Genomic DNA, 17,373 nt, shown 5'->3' on the forward strand with positions numbered 1-17,373 from the left:
AGTTCATATACTCTATCATTTATTAGTAGTTCATTATTTTTACTTGATGAATGAATGACAGTGTGTTTATTTACCAGCTGATGGGCACTTGAATTATTTTCACTTTTTGGCTATTAAGAATAATGCTACATTGAAAATTAGTGCACGAGTATTTGTGTGGACAAATGTTTTTCTGTTTCTTTTTCTCTTGAGTGAATAGCAGGAACAGAAAGGATGATTCATATGTTAGGTGTATGCTGAAATTTTTAAGAACCACTTTGTAAGAGCCCATTATCTAAAGTGTGTGCATGTGTGCTCAGTTGCTTCAGTCATGTCTGACTCTTTGCAACCCTATGGACTGTAGCCCACCAGCCTCCTCTGTCCAGGAGATTCTCCAGGCAGGAATACTGCAGTGGGTTGCTGTGCCTTTCTCCAGGGGATCTTCTGACCCAAGGACCGAATCCACATCTCCTGTGTCTTCTGCGCTGCAGGTGGATTCTTTACCACTGAGCCACCAGAGAGGCCCATTATCCAAAGTGGCTTCTTATATTTCCACCAACAATGCATGACATTACAGTTTCACCACATCCTTATGAACAATTGTTATTATTTTTCTGTTTTGATTATAGTCATTGTGGCAGTTATCATTTGTATAATTGTAAAACCACGTCGTGGTGGTTTAGTTGCTAAGTCGTTTCCAACTCTTGCAACCCCATGGACTGTAGCCCACCAGGCTCCCATGTCCAAGGAATTTCCCAGGCAGGAATACTGAAGTGGGTGGCCATTTCCTCCTGTGTGTGTGTGGGGGGGGGTGGGGGGCGGGGATCTTCCCGACCGAGGGATCGAAACCTGGTCTTCTGCATTGCATGTAGATTCTTTACCAACTGAGTTACCAGGGAAGCCCCATGTAGTAAACCGCAAATTAAAGTGATGTTGGAAATCAACTCTACTTCAGTTTTTAAAAAATAAAATTAATCAATTATTTAATTAAAACCATTTAAATCAGTATATGAAATCTGTGTATATACTATGTCATCATCGTTAAGAAATAAAGGTCAAGTCTTAATAGAAAATAACACACCAAATACTAAACTCAGTTGTTTCTTAGCAATAGTTTCTTTCCTCACCCCTTTCTTTATTTAGTGATGAAGATATATTTACTGGGCTTCCCTGATGGCTCAAATGGTAAAGAATCCACTTTACTGGGTTGTGAAGATCCCCTGGAGAAGGGCAGGGCAACCCACTCTAGTATTCTTGCCTGGAGAATTCCATGGACAGAAGAGCCTGGCAGGGTACAGTCCACGTGGTCACAAAGAGTCTGACACAACTGAGCGACTAACACACTTAGGGAAAACAACTTCAAAGAGCCAAAAAAGTATGTCCATGTTTTTACTGCTAATATGACCAAAGTTTACCCAACTTAACATTCCCCAATAGTTACGGTAGATACTGAAGTTTCTCCTCCAGTTTCCATAATAACAAGCAAGTAACTGTTCATTTAATTAGGCTCCAGGGAAGAACTGGGCTTCCCTGATACCTCAGTTGGTAAAGAACCCACCTCCATTGCAGGAGACCCCGGCTCAGTTCCTGGGTTGGGAAGATCTGCTGGAGAAGGGATAGGCAACCCTCTCCAGTATTCTTGGGCTTCCCCTGTGGCTCAGCTGGTAAAGAACCCACCTGCAATGTGGAAGACCTTGGTCTGATCCTTGGGTTGGGAAAATCCCTTGGAGAAGGGAAAGGTTACCCACTCCAGTATTCTGGCCTGGAGAATTCCATGGACTGTATTGTCCATGGGTTTGCAAAGAGTTGGATACAACTGAACAGATTTCACTTTCAGGGAAGAACTAAAGATAATCCTGGGCACCCTCTTAAACCAGCAGGATATCAGGACACGCAACCATTAATGCCATTTGCTATGGACTGAATGTTTGTGTCTTCTCCAAAAGGTATATTTTGAAATTCTAACTCTCAAGATGATGTTACAGTGAGGAGGATATTTGAGAAGGTGATTAGGGCATTAGAGGGCAGAGCCCTCATCACTAGAATTAGTGCTTCTTTATAAAAGAGACTCCAGAGAGCTAGCTTGCCCCTTCTGCCATGTAAGTTTACAATAAAAATGCTTTCAACCAAAACCAAATGTGCAAGCATCTTGATCTTTGACTTTTCAGCCTCCAGAATTGTGAAAAATAAATGCTTGTTGTTTACAGACTACTCTATTCATGGTATTTATGTGTTACTTGACTTTCCTATTATCTTTGCATTCCAGAAATAAATTTCACTTGGCCATTTTAAAATTATATATGATTCTAATATTTTATTTAATAAAATATTTGATTACTATGCCAAAGTCATTAGTTCTGTAATATTATTATTATGTTTAAGCTTAAGTGTTATAGTTGTTTCAGAAAAATAGGAAGATTTCCTTCATTATTCTCTGTCTGGAACTATTTTTATGTCATTGGGCTTTTCTGATTTTGTCAATTTAGTAGAATTCTTTTTTGAAACAATTTGAGCTGAGTAATTTCACTGGCTCAATTGACATGAGTTTGATGAAACTCTGGGAGATAGTGAAGGACAGGGAAGCCTGGTGTGCTGCAGTCCATGGGGTCACAGAGTTGGACACGACTTAATGACTGACAACAACTATTTTTTTTTCCTGGGATTTTTCATTAATGTTTATATCTTTTAATGGTTTTTTTAAACTTTTCCTTACTCATTTGTTTTCCTAAAAGATGAATATACTTCTTTAAATGCAAATTTATTTGAAAAGTGGTATGCAATGTGGTCTTTATACTAATTTCTTCTCTTTGAGTGGTTCTTTCCCCCCTTGTATTTTGATATATTATCCACATTTGCTGTGTTTCTATTCTGTTTTTATTTTTCTTATTATCTTCCTAATATTAAAGGTTGAATTGATTTTTTAAAATTTTACTTTTTTTTACTTTACAATACTGTATTGGTTTTGCCATATATCAACATGAATCCTCCACAGGTGTACACGTGTTCCCAGTCCTGAACCCCCCTCCCACCTCCCTCCCCATACCATCTCTCTGGATCATCCCAGTGCACCAGCCCCAAGCATCCTGTGTCCTGCATCAAACCTAGACTGGCGACTCGTTTCTTATATGATATTATACATGTTTCAATGCCATTCTCCCAAATCATCCCACCCTCTCCCTCTCCCACAGAGTCCAAATGACTGTCTATACATCTGTGTCTCTTTTGCTGTCTCGCATACAGGGTTATCGTTACTATCTTTCTAAATTCCATATATATGTGTTAGTATACTGTATTGGTGTTTTTCTTTCTGGCTTACTTCACTCTGTATAATAGGCTCCAGTTTCATCCACCTCATTGAACTGATTCAAATGTATTCTTTTTTAATGGCTGAGTATAATACTCCATTGTGTATATGTACCACAGCTTTCTTATCCATTCATCTGCTGATGGACATCTAGGTTGCTTCCATGTCCTGGATATTATAAACAGTGCTGTGATGAACACTGGTGTTTTCTAGCTTTATAAATGGAAGGTTTAATTCATTTTTTCACTTTTATAAACAGTATTATTCTTTGTCCACCTGACTAGTTATACACTGAGAGTGATGCCATATATGTTCTCATTATTAAGTTTCTATTCTTTTTTTCCTGTCCTCGCCATTGTTTCTCTTGAGCATACATGCTTTCTCAGTTACTTATAACATTTAATGATATCTGGCTTTAACTCTGCTTTGTCACAAGTGGCAATACAGACAATGCTTTCTAATCACTTTTTTAATTCCTATATATCTTTGCTTTTCCCTTTATTCTCAGATGATGAATCACTTTGTTATGTAAGTATCTCTTAGATACAGAATATAGTTGAACCTTACTTTGAAAGCCATATTAAATTTTTATTTAAAAATTTTAATTATTAAGTTAAATCTATTTCTGTAAATCAATATGACTAATACTAGTTTCAAAATGCAGTAAATTTTTGGTTAAAATTATTTTTATTATATTTCCTACTCATCTTTTAATTCATAATTTATTCTGTTTTTATGCTTTAAAATACTTTTAACATTTAAGATATATCTTTTCTTCTAACAACTACTTTTATATTATACTTTCTTAGAAAATTTTCTGTTCCTTGATTTCTTATTTAACCGATTAGTATCTGATCTATAAGATTTTCATGCTATCATTTGCTTCTCACTTTTTTCCTAATGAACTCACTGTACTCTTCTCTTTCCTTTCTCCTCTTTATGAAATTTATTATCTTTTTTGTCATAGCATGTAACATAACATTTTTACATAAAATTTTCACTTTATGTCAAGCTGTCTCTTAGTATAAAATGTTTTAAAATACATTAAATGCTCATAATCAGCCCCTAACCAAACTTCTCCTTTAGTCACTTGGCTGAATCAAGCCCATCCATTGGAAAACTGCTCAAGAAGGGCTCACAAATACAAGTATAGCTTAAGTTATTTTGCACTTAAAGACCCTTTTTCTCTTGGCTTTACCCTAGAAAAATATCTGACTAGATACCAAATTCTGGGTTCCCTTATATTTCTTTGAGATTTTTGACAATGGTTTTCTATATTTATCTTCCTTTGCATGTTCCTATTGAGCTATTTGAAACAGACAAGTATCTGTTTTTTGTCTTGTTAATTATTTGGACATTTTGCCAGAAGGTCTTGAAAATTTTTCTTTATGGCACTTGGAAATTTATCTTTCATCTGATAAGATCACTTGCTTGAAGGCAAGTATAGCCTTGTGCCTAGATGAAATGACAAAATACTGCCTACAATATAAGTGAATATGATTTTCAGATTTGTATTCAGATTTGCAATTTAGATAATGTCATATATCTTCCAACATGAGATGTTCTAAGCATGTCTGTCTTTGACTTCTTCAGGGATAGGATCCATTTGTTGGCGACAATCTTCCACTGAAACACAGGAAATATGATAACAGGCCTACGTCCGGTTTAGGCTTCTTTGATTTTCCAGATCATTGAAATTACCTGCCAACGCTGAATAACATGGTTAGTTTTTATGCTTTTATTGTCCCCCATAAATTTGACTCTTTGTCTTCAATTTCTAAAACACTCTCCTAAGCATCACAGATTTCAAAGTATTGGAGATGATATCTTAATGATCATTTACTCCACTATTTTCAAGCCAGCATTGTTTTAGAGACTTCTAAATTGAAGTGATAGGCTGGGTGTGAAGAGTTTCCTCTTCACCTCTTGAAACAAGCTCTTTCATCTTCTCTCTCGCTTCCTTGGTTCCACATAATATTAAACTTGAAAAGGTAGGTTTTATGTTACCACATTTTGTAAATCACCTTTTACTCCAAAGTTTTCATTTTGCAGAAGACTTATGAATTAATTTATAAGATAGCAATGACTTATTCATACTGAGAACTTGAAAGAAATAGAGAGATACGCTATATTTTTAGATGGAAAAACTTGAAAGCACAAAAGAGAGAAAATGTACATCTATTAACTTGTTTGAACAATTGTATTTTGACTAGTAATGGATAAATCTTATAACTAAACAAAACTGCTCTAAGGTGACATAAAAAATATGACAATTTCCTAGAGTTTTGATCATAGAAACAGCATGATTCTATGTAGGATTTATATTACTATAGAGTACGAATCTATAAACCCTTTAAAAACTTAATTTAAATATATAATTATCTGATAATATAAGGTTAAAATGTAAAAACTGAATAACAATCAGATGTGCTTCTAGTACAGACAACTTCCAAGGCGTCATGCCTGTATCTAATTATCACTACCCAAACTCTTCCTTTTGTTGCTTTAATTTTCTCACTCCTTTCTAGGCCACTTGCTTACAAAACTTGTTCATCTTAAAATCTGTAGCCACACATTACCTTTCCCCCTCCCCATATTTCTGGGTGTATTAGACCAAATTGTCTCCAACCTCGCATGAATGACTTTAAAACCTTTAGGTAGAACACAGAATGACTTTGTGTCTTATTTGCCCTAGGCCATCTGTTTCACCCCCATCAAACTTCTCACTCATAAATTAAAGAATGCAGTCTGATCTATGTGACCAAGGAGAAAAGTCAAACAAGATAATCAAGCTCCAGTGCTGTTAATCTTTGTCTTCTCTACTTCCTTTGTGTAAGGTAGGTCATGTGGGAAATCTAGGGAGGTAGCCCTGGTGTATAGTATTCCTTCCAGAAATAACAGTCCCTATTTCCTGAGGGAAACATTGAGATTCAAAAGTATGTTTTCTTTAAATGTAGCAACACTTTTTGTAGGCTTACCAAAGCACTGGAAGAATAAGCAGCTCCTTTTAATGTGTGTACAAGGGACGTTATACCTGCACTTCCGATCACATATTCAAGCCTTCTGTTCATATGCTGTGTTTTATTGATCTTAGGGTTGGGTAAGAAAAAGAGATTTGTTGGCCTTAGTTACAGTTGTAGGTGGTTGAAACAGTACCTCTGCAAGTAGTGAACTTTAGAAAAGTGGATCCAGATTCTGTCCACTGGAAATATATACTACATTCACATCTATTTCCCTGCTCTGTCAGCTGAAAGACTCTAGAAACAATGATACTCCTATAACAAAGAGCATACCTAACACTTAGATTTTGGTTTCTAATCATATTCTCTAATAAAAGGAAGTAGAAGTCCTCGGAGAAATGACTGATTTTAGGAGCAGGGCAGCGAATAAACAAGTTGAGCCTGGGGCATCTTGTGGTGCCAGAAAGTAAGGAAGTGCTCAGATAACAAATCAATGATGGTATGTCAGAGACCTTGTTGTCAAATGAAAGAGATCCCAATAGCCAAAGCTGGGGGGAAAAGTGTGCTTATGAGGAAAAACATACATTTTAGGATAGAGACAGTGTCCAAATAAACAATATGAGTTCAAGTAGACTTTTTGAAATAATATCTATGGAATGAGTGCAAGCTGCTTGAGGCAAATGATCTTATCTGCTTTGCCTACCATTATATTCTTACTTTTTTTTTGTCACCTAGGCTGATATATAATAGGCATTTAATTGTATACACTGAATTTTTTAAAAGAGATCTAATGCAGACATTAACAAATATTAGTTCTTGCCCATCTACACCTAAAGCAAAAAAAAAAAAAAAATACTGCACAGCTTAATGGTAGAATTTTTAGAAGCACTGGAAACGATTTGCTCACACTGTTTTGAACTGTGTACCTTAAGGACAGGGTAGATGAATAGAAGCAATAGATGAAACATCTTTGTTTCATTACGTATACATTCATTGAGCAACCTTAATAACTACTCTTGCTAATAAATGTCTTCCCAATACCAGATGTCTCACAGAATATCTATTTAGATACAGCACTTAATCCAATAAAAAACACACATACTATGTTCTGAAGTTCCTTGATCATGAGGTTTATGCAGTAGGTTTGTTAATCCACTGTAATTTAGTGACCCTTTCCTGGAAATTCTAATCTACTTTAATGGTATGATCCCAGGAATCTATTATGCAAAAGCACTCAGATTATTCTTGCGACTGTGCATATTTGAAATACAGTTCCATATGTGAAATCTTTTTTTGCGTTAAGCATCTTCCTGGCTTCCATTTCAAAAATGAAAACTAAGAACATTCTTTAATACCATACAGACAAACTCAAAACGGATCAAAGACCTAAACATAAGGTCAGACACTTTTAAATTCTTAGAGGAAAACACAGGCAGAACACTCTGATATAAATCACAGCAATATCTTTTTGGATCCACCTCCTATTATAATGAAAACAAAGACAAAATAAACAAATGGAACCTAATTAAACTTAGAAGTTTCTGCACAGCAAAGGAAACCATAAACAAAATGAAAAGACAACCCCCAGAATAAGAGAAAATATCTGCAAACAAAGCAACCAACAAGGGATTAATCTCCAAAATAAACAAATAGCTCATGCAGCTCTATGTGAAAAAAAAAAAAAATAGTCCAATCAAAAAACAGGCAGAAGATCTAAACAGACATTTCTCCAAAGAAGAAATTCAAAAGGCCAAAAATCACATGAAAAGATGCTCAATATCACTAATTGTCAGCGAAATGCAAATCAAAACTTCAATCAGGTATCACCTCACACTGGTCAAAATGGCTATCATCAAAAAATCTACAGACAATAAATGCTGGAGAGGGTGTGGAGAAAAATGAATGCTCCTACACTGTTGGTGGGAATATAAATTGGTACAAGCACTATGGAGAACAGTATGGCGGGTCCCTAAGAAACTAAACATAGAACTACCATATGATTGAACAATTCCACTCCTGGGAATATATCTGGAGAAAACAATAATTTGAAAAGATATATGTACCCCAATGTTTACTGCAGCACTGCTGACAACAGCCAAGACATGAAGGCAACCTAAACATCCACATCCAGAGGATGGATATAGAAGATGTGGTGTTTATATATATAATGGAATATTAGTTACAGAAAAGAATGAAATAATGCCATTTGCAGCAACATGGATAAACCTAGAGATTATCATACTAAGGGAAGCCAGACAGAGAATGACAAATATCATATCACTCATATATGAAACATAACTTTAAAAAGATGATACAAATGAAGTTATTTACAAAATAGAAAGAGACTTACAAATATTGAAAACACCATAATGAGTAAATCTAAGTAGACCCTCCACTTTCTCTAAAGAGAAAACTTTGCATTCAGCTTTAACACACTGGTTTTTATCAAAACAACTCTTTCTCTGAAAATTAGAAAAATTAGACATAAAATGCATATTGTAATTTTATATAAATATTTACACTTTTGTATTACATAAAATTATATAATATACACACATATTTATGTGTGTGTGTATGTGTGTGCATATAATTTCTGATATTATCTGAAAATGACCAAAGAAGCCAGGATCCTAGAAAACAGAGGAATATATTGAAATCACTCCAGCAAGCCTGTATATAACAGGCAAGGGGTCTAGAGACTGAGAAGAGGAGCAGGAATTTGACAACTGCAGAGAAAGGGGAATTAAATAATAACAAAAAATAATTCAAAGTTACCAAGGGACAACGAAATATATGAATTACTTTTATCCCATTGTAAGTTAAGACTACCTGCCACAGTTTCTCTTTCAGAACCAGTAAGAGCTAAAATTCTGAAATACCCTACAGTGATATACATGACATGACCACCAACGGCCATTCTAACTTCTACTACTATTCTCAGTTCACTTCAGTTCAGTCGTTCAGTCATGTTCGACTCTTTGGACCCCATGGATTGCAGCATGCCAGGCCTCACTGTCCATCACCAACTCCCAGAGTTTACCCAAACTCACGTCCATTGAGTCGGTGATGCCACCCAAGCATCTTATCCTCTGTCGTCCCCTTCTCCTCCTGCCTTCAATGTTTCCCAGCATCAGGTCTTTTCAAATGAGTCAGTTCTTCGCATCAGGTGGCCAAAACATTGGAGTTTCAGCTTCAACATCAGTCCTTTCAATGAATATTCAGGACTGATCTCCTTTAGGATGGACTGGTTGGATCTCCTTGCAGTCCAAGGGACTCTCAAGAGTCTTCTCCAATACCACAGTTCAAAAGCATCAATTCTTTGGGGCTCAGCTGTCTTTATAGTCCAACACTCACATCCACACATGACTACTGGAAAAATCATAGCTTAGACTAGATGGACCTTTGTTGGCAAAGTAATGTCTCTGCTTTTTAATATGCTGTCTAGGTTGGTCATAACTTTTCTTCCAAGAAGCAAGTGTCTTTTACTTTCATGGCTGCAGTCACCATTTGCAGTGATTTTGGAGCGCCCCCCCCACCCACCCCGCCCCTCCGGCCCCTTTGGTAAAGTCTGTAACTATTTCCACTGTTTTGCCACCAATTTGCCATGAAATGATGGGACTGGATGCCATGATCTTAGTTTTCTAAATGTTGAGCTTTAAACCAACTTCTTCACTCTCCTCCTTCACTTTCATCAAGAAGCTCTTTAGTTTCTTCTTTGCTTTCTGCCATAAGGGTGGTGTCATCTGCATATCTGAGGTTATTGATATTTCTCCCGGCAATCTTGATTCCAGCTCGTGCTTCTTCCAGCTCAGCGTTTCTCATGATGTACTCTGCACAGAAGTTAAACATGCAGGATGACAATATACAGCCTTGATGTACTCCTTTCCCTATTTGGAACCAGTTTGTTCCATGTCCAGTTCTAACTGTTGCTTCTTAATCTGCATACAGATTTTTCAAGAGGCAGGTCAGGTGGTCTGGTATTCCCATCTCTTTCATAATTTTCCAGTTTATTGTGATCCACACAGTCAAAGGCTTTGGCATAGTCAAGAAAGCAGAAGTAGATGTTTTTCTGGAAATCTCTTGCTTTTTCAATGATCCAACAAATGTGGGCAATTTGATCTCTGGTTCCTCTGCCTTTTCTAAAACCAGCTTGAACATCTGGAAGTTCATGGTTCACGTATTGCTGAAGCCTGACTTGGAGAATTTTGAGCATTACTTTACTAGCGTGTGAGATGAGTGCAATTGTGCAGTAGTTTGAGCATTCTTTGGCATTGCTTTTCTTTGGGATTGGAATGAAAACTGACCTTTTTCAGTCCTGTGGCCACTGCCAAGTTTTCCAAATTTGCTGGCATATTGAGTACAGCACTTTCACAGCATCATCTTTTAATATTTGAAATAGCCCAACTGGGATTCCATCACATCCACTAGCTTTGTTTGTAGAGATGCTTCCTAAGGCCCACTTGACTTCACATTCCAGGATGTCTGGCTCTAGGTGAGTGATCACACCACTGTGATTATCTGGGTCATGAAGAACTTTTTTGTACAGTTCTGTGTATTCTTGTACCTGTTCTTTATTATCTTCTGCTTCTTTTGGGTCCATGCCCTTTCTGTCCTTTATTGTGTCCAGCTTTGCATGAAATGTTCCCTTGGTATCTCTAATTTCTTCAAGAGATCTCTAGTCTTCCCCATTCTAATGTTTTACTCTATTTCTTTGCACTGGTCACTTAGGAAGGCTTTCTTGTCTCTCCTTACTGTTCTTTGGAACTCTGCATTCAAATGAGTATAGTTTTCCTTCTCTCCTTTGCCTTTCACTTCTCTTCATTTCATAGCTGTTTGTAAGACCTCCTCAGACAGCCATTTTGAGTTTTTGCATTTCTTTTTCTTGGAGATGGTCTTGATCCCTATCTCCTGTATGGTGTCACAGACCTCCATCCATAGTTCCTCAGGCACTCAATCAGATCTAATCCCTTGAATCTAGTTCTCACTTCCACTGTATAATTGTAAGGTATTTGATTTAGGTCATACTTGAATGGCCTATTGATTTTCCCTACTTTCTTCAATTTAAGTCTGAATTTGGTATAAGGAATTCATGATCTGATCCACAGTCAGCTCCTGGTCTTATTTTTGCTGACTGTATAGATCTTGTCCATCTTTGGCTGCAAAGAATATAATCAATCTGATTTTGGTATTGGCCATCTGGTGATATCCATGTGTAGAGTCTTCTCTTGTGTTATTGGAAGAGGGTGTTTGCTATGACCAGTGTGTTCTCTTGGCAAAACTTTATTAGCCTTTGCCCTGCTTCATTCTGTACACCAAGGCCAAATTCGCCTGTTACTCCAGGTGTTTCTTGCCTTCCTACTTTTAAATTCTAGTCCCCTATAATGAAAAGGACATTTGTGGGGCGGGGGGCGGGGGGGGGGGAGGATGCGGTATTAGTTCTAGGAGGTCTTGTAGGTCTTCATAGAACTGTTCAACTTCAGCTCCTTCAGCATTACTGGTTGGATTGTAGATTTGGATTACTGTGATACTGAATGGTTTGCCTTGGAAGCAAACAGAGGTCATTCTGTTATTTTTGAGATTGCATCCAAGTACTGCATTTTGGACTCCTTTGTTGACTATGATCACTACTCCAATTCTTCTAAGGGATTCTTGTCCTCAGTAGTAGATCAAATGATCATCTGAGTCAAATTCAACCATCCCAGTCCATTTTAGTTTGCTGCTTCCTAAAATGTCGACACTCATTCTTGCCATCTCGTTTGACCACTTCCAATTTGCCTTGATTCATGGACCTAACAGTCCAGGTTCTTATGCAAGATTGCTCTCTACAGCATTGGACATTGCTTCTATCACCAGTCATATCCACAACTGGGTGCTGTTTTTGCTTTGGCTCCATGTCTTCCTTCTTTCTGGAGTTATTTCTCCACTGATCTCCAGTAGCATATTGGGTACCTACTGAACTGGGGTCATCTTTCAGTGTCCTATCTTTTTGCATTTTCACTCTTCATGGGGTTCTCAGGGCAAGAATACTGAAGTGGTTTGCCATTCCCTTCTCCAGTGGACTACATTTTGTCAAAACTCTCCACCATGACCCATCTGTCTTGGGTGGCCCTACATGGCATGGCTTATAGTTTCACTGAGTTAGACAAGGCTGTGGTCCACGTGATCAAATTGGTTAGATTTCTGTGATTGTGGTTTTCAGTCTGTCTGCCCTCTAATAGGGAAGGATAAGAGGCTTATGGAAGCTTCTGGAATGAAAAAACTGAACAAGGGAGCAACTGGTTCTTGTTCTGATAGGTGGGGCTATGCTCAGTAAATCTTTAACCGAATTTTCTGTTGATGGGTGGAGCTGTGTTCCCTCCCTGTTATTTACCAGGGGCCAAACTATGGTGGAGATAATGAAGATAATGGCGACCTCCTTCAAAAGGTCCCATATATGCACTGCTACACTCAGAGTCCCCAACTGAGAGAGTCAATTCCTAGGCAAATCAATAAGAAGTCCACGGTCCCCAAGGAGAGAGGGTCTGGGGCTCTCGAAGTGGAGATAGGGGTCTGAAATTCTCAAGGAGGAGAAAAGGACAAACGTTTTTATTTTCCTCTACATTCCTTAGTCTTAGTCAATTACACAACTGTACTAGGGATTATAAAACAACAATGTAGCCTGCTGGAGGACAGTTTCTCCTTCCTGAAAACCTTCTGACTAACCCTGATATTTTAGAGTGTATATTATGCCAGTAGGTCTGGTAGGATCTTTCCATTGTTAAAGTCTAACCATGTTATCCTAAAATGTAAATTGTGGGAGTGGGTCTGGTAAAATTTTCACAAACTCGAAACTCTCTTTTGATTCATTGTAATAACTAATTAAAAGGTATATAACTCCATTGCTAACACTAGTAAGGGGGTACTCTTTCTGCTCCCTTCTGATGTCTATGTCAGAAGCTTTCTCTATCCCTTTTATACTTTAATAAAACTCTATTACACAAAAGCTCTGAGCGATCAAGCCTTGTCTCTGGCCCTGGATTTAATTCTTCTCCTCTGGAGGCCAAGAATCCTGGTGTCCTTCGTGGCTCAGCAACAACCTTTCTCAACCCTGCAGCAGGCCACCACTGATCCATGCCTCCACCGGAGACTCCTGGACACTTCCGGGCAAGTCTGGGTCAGTCTCTTGTGGGTCACTGATCCTTTCTTCTGGGTCCTGGTGTGCACAAGGTTATGTTTGTGTCCTCCAAGAGACTATTTTTCAGTCCTGTGTAAGTTCTGGCAGCTCTATGGTAGGGTTAATGGCGACCTCCTCCAAGAGGGCTTATGCCATCCCCAAGTCTGCTGCACCCAGAGCCCCTGCCCCTGAGGCAGTCCACTACTGACCCATACCGCCACAGGAGACACTCAGACAAAGTTCTATCTCAGTCTCTGTGGGGTCTCTGGGTCCTGGTGCACACAAGGTTTGTTTGAGCCCTCTGAGCATCTCTAGTAGGAATAGGGTTTGAGTCTAAACGTGAATTCGCCCCTCCTACAGTTCTGCGGGGGCGTCTCCTTTGCCCTTGGATGTGAGGTATCTCCTCAAAGTTGCTCTAGCTCCACCCATCTGCTGCTCCAGTGCCTACCATCCTGCTGGGGCTTCTCTGTCCTTGGACGTGGGGCATCTACTCACAGCCCCTCCAGAGTCGCACAGCTGCCTCTCCTTCAGCCAAGCTAATACACAAGTCTCTTTGCTGTTACTTAATCATGCTATGAACTAGATCCCAGCCTAAGGACGTTTACTCTAGCTCTTCCCTTTGCTTAGAATCCTCTTCTAGCAGATAAATGTCCAGCCCAATCCCTTACCTCTTTTAGGTCTTTGTTCAAATTCTAGGTCCTCAGACTATCCTATTATCTTATTTGTTACCACACACATTCCTGTTTCAACACTCCATTTAACCTACTTACTTTTTTAGAAGTTAATTATTATTTTCTAATATTCTATAAAATTTACTTCCTTATTAGGCCTTTACCTACTATGTGTTTCTTCTAGTGACATGTAAGTTTTACAAAGACAGGGATCGTTGCTTAAATATAGATTATAGTCCCCTTGAATAGGGTTAAATGCATAAATAGGCACTTGAAGTATTGCTGAGTAAACTGCATTATGTCAATTTATGTGCAGAGTAGAGAAATTACTTGCTCAAGACACAAATATTTTGAACATAAAAAACAGGAAGTAAATTCATAACTTCTTGATCCAATTCCCCTTCTTTTTGCACTATTACATTTCTCTTAACAATCATGGACAACTATTTGGGTTTCCCTGGTGGTTCAGATGTGAAGAATCCACCTGCAATGCAGGGGATCAGGGTTCGATCCCTGGGTTGGGAAGATCCCCTGGAGAAGGCAACAGCTACCCACCCCAGTATTCTGGCCTGGAGAATTCCATGGACTCAGTCCATGGGATCACAAAGAGTTGGACACGACTGAGCAACTTTCAGGTTGTTCGTCACTGGGGACATCAGAGTTAAACTGAGGTTTTTCTAACATAGTCTTTCCTGGACTGGAGTTGGTTTGCATTAATTAGAGAGTTACGGGTGACCAGAACTGAGGAGATCAAAGAGTTCAGCTTTACCACATGAAACCCAGTTCTGAAAAGGAGCACAGGCACATTCTGTCTGGATAAAAGACATGCATCCTTTTCATGCTTTTCACATATTCCCGACAGAGAGAAGATTGGATTTCATTTTATCGGTCAATTTCTTTAAGGAGCCTGCAATGAAGCTGTCAATTTACCTCAAACTCTCTCCCTCCACCCCAAAAATACTCAAGAAAAATAAAACATTGATTTAGAATTGATGGAAATAAAGAAATAAAACCTTGTCTCATAATTACTAGAAGAGACAGTGGAACATGAAATTTGTATTTGCTTTTTAAGGTGTAATCACCTTCCTAGATATACAGTCACTCCTGATGGACTGGATTGACTTACTGCCTTACACACCACATGTCCTCTGCTCTGTCTTACCAGAAAAGCACATTTTTTTAAAGACTGGAAAGTAATAACCCATGAAAGGTCACCTCAGAAGAAGGTGAGCATAGAGAAATAATAAATGTCCAAGTGGAGGCACTTTTCTAAGTGCACTTTGTGAGGACTGGCACAGTGTGACCCTGGAAAATGAATCACATTGACTCCATCAAAGCAAATTCCACAGGCCACAGAGCAAAAGGAAAACACAGCCCCCGAGGGCAGAGATGGAGAACACTGTGTCCAAGAAAGAAGACAGTGGGAAGAACATTAAAAGTGGGGAAATCATAGGAAGGATACGTGATGATCTGCCAGGTTGCTCCTGGAGCTTTTAGAATACGGAGTATTGTGTTTCCATTTTCTCATAGTGTCTTGGTACAACAACTTAGCACTTAGAAGGCTTATGGTAGTTGAACTTCTTGAATGAGCAGTAAAATTGCAGTCTAGTACAATTACATATCTAGCAGACATGTACATAGAACAATGATAGGCTCTGAACATATCATTCTATCTGAACATAGAACCATGTGGCGTATACCTCTCCCCTAAGAGGAGAGGAAGATTTTTATAAAGCAATGAAGGAATGAGAATCAATCACAGCCTACTTAGAGAATAAATTTCCCTTAGATTTTATGGGACAAGAACCATTTAGGTAAAACATAGAGATAAACATTTTTTTTAAGTCTGTATCAGTCAGGTGTACTAGGGCATATAAAAGTGCCAAGTCTCTCACACGCAATTCCCTTTATGAGAGAGAAGGGAGAGTTTGGCAGGCTTAAGAATTCTATAGTGCTTATGTAAATACAAAGAAAGTGTGTTTCCTCCAGTGATTTCATAATGAGAAATTTTTTCACAATATTTTAAATATTGTACTTTGTTTTGTAACCAGAGGTCCCCCAAAAATGTAGGCCATGGAAAATCAGAGATTACAGAATAAAAGCAGTTGATTTATATAGCTACTGACATAAAAGTTGTGGAGCAAATAAGAATCACTTCAATGAGTACTCCACTAATTATCAACAGGGTAGTATCATGTCCTATGTATTTTTTTAAATTGAGGTATGACTGGCATATTAGTTCCAGAGGTACGACATAAAGATTCAATATTTATACAAGAAATGATTACCACAATAAGTCTAGTTAACATCAGTCACCATACATAATTATTTTATTTTCATGTGATGAGCATTTTTAAGATCCATTCTTTTAGTAACTTTCAAATATGCAATATAGCATTATTAACTCTAGTCACCATGCTGTACATCACATTTTATTTTATTCATAACTCAAACTTTATACCTTTTGACAGTTTCACCCATTTTGCCCACCCCCAGCTGAGCTCTTTTTTTTTGTTTCTAGATTCCACATATGATATCATAAAGTATTTGTTATTCTGAGTCTGACATTTCACATAGAATCATGCCATCAAAGTCCATCCATGTTGCATCAAACAAGAGGATTTCCTTCTTTTTTATAGCTAAATAACATTGCACTTTTATATACAGCTTCTTTACCCATTCATCCATTGATGAGTACTTAAATTGTTTCCAAATCTTGGCTACTGTGAATAATTTCACAATGAACAAGGGAATGCAGAGGTCTTCAAGATATTGATCTCATTTCCTTTTTGACACATACAGAAATGGGACTGCTGGATCCTATGGTAGTTATATTTTTAAAGATACCTCCATTATATTTTCCATAGTGGCTGTGACAATTTACCACCAGCACAAGAGTTCCCATTTCTCCACTTTTTGACCAACACTTGTTAGTTTTTGTCTTCCTATTGATAGCCATTGTAACAAGTGCGAGGTGACTGTGAGGTGACATCTCACTGTGATATTGATTTGCAGTTCCCTGATGATTAATGATGTTGAGCACCTTCTCAAGTACCTATTGGTCACTTTATGTCTTCTTGGGGAAGATGTCTCTCAGATGCTCTGTCCATTTTTTAATTGGATTGTTATTTCCGTTATGAAGCTGTATGAGTATATATATATATATATATATATATATATATATATATATACACACACACACAGGATATTAACTCCTAATCAGATACATGATTTGCAAACATTTCCTCCCCTTCCATAAGTTGCCCTTTCATTTGTTGGTTTCCTCTGCTGTGCAGAAACTAGTTT

At 37.9% G+C, this 17,373-nt stretch overlaps 1 long non-coding RNA gene across 1 annotated transcript in view; it reads left to right on the forward strand.

Annotated features, from left to right (window-relative positions):
* The first annotated feature begins 4,841 nt into the window (after window positions 1-4,841).
* LOC121819655 (uncharacterized) overlaps window positions 4,842-17,373 on the forward strand; it is a 34,124-nt gene continuing 21,592 nt past the window's right edge. Inside the window, exons 1-2 of the long non-coding RNA XR_006059982.2 lie at window positions 4,842-5,005; window positions 5,979-6,120. This is a non-coding gene — a long non-coding RNA (uncharacterized LOC121819655). The remainder of the gene's footprint in view (window positions 5,006-5,978; window positions 6,121-17,373) is intronic.

Source organism: Ovis aries, chromosome 5 (genome assembly GCF_016772045.2).
Source record: "Ovis aries strain OAR_USU_Benz2616 breed Rambouillet chromosome 5, ARS-UI_Ramb_v3.0, whole genome shotgun sequence".
NCBI lineage: Eukaryota > Metazoa > Chordata > Mammalia > Artiodactyla > Bovidae > Ovis > Ovis aries.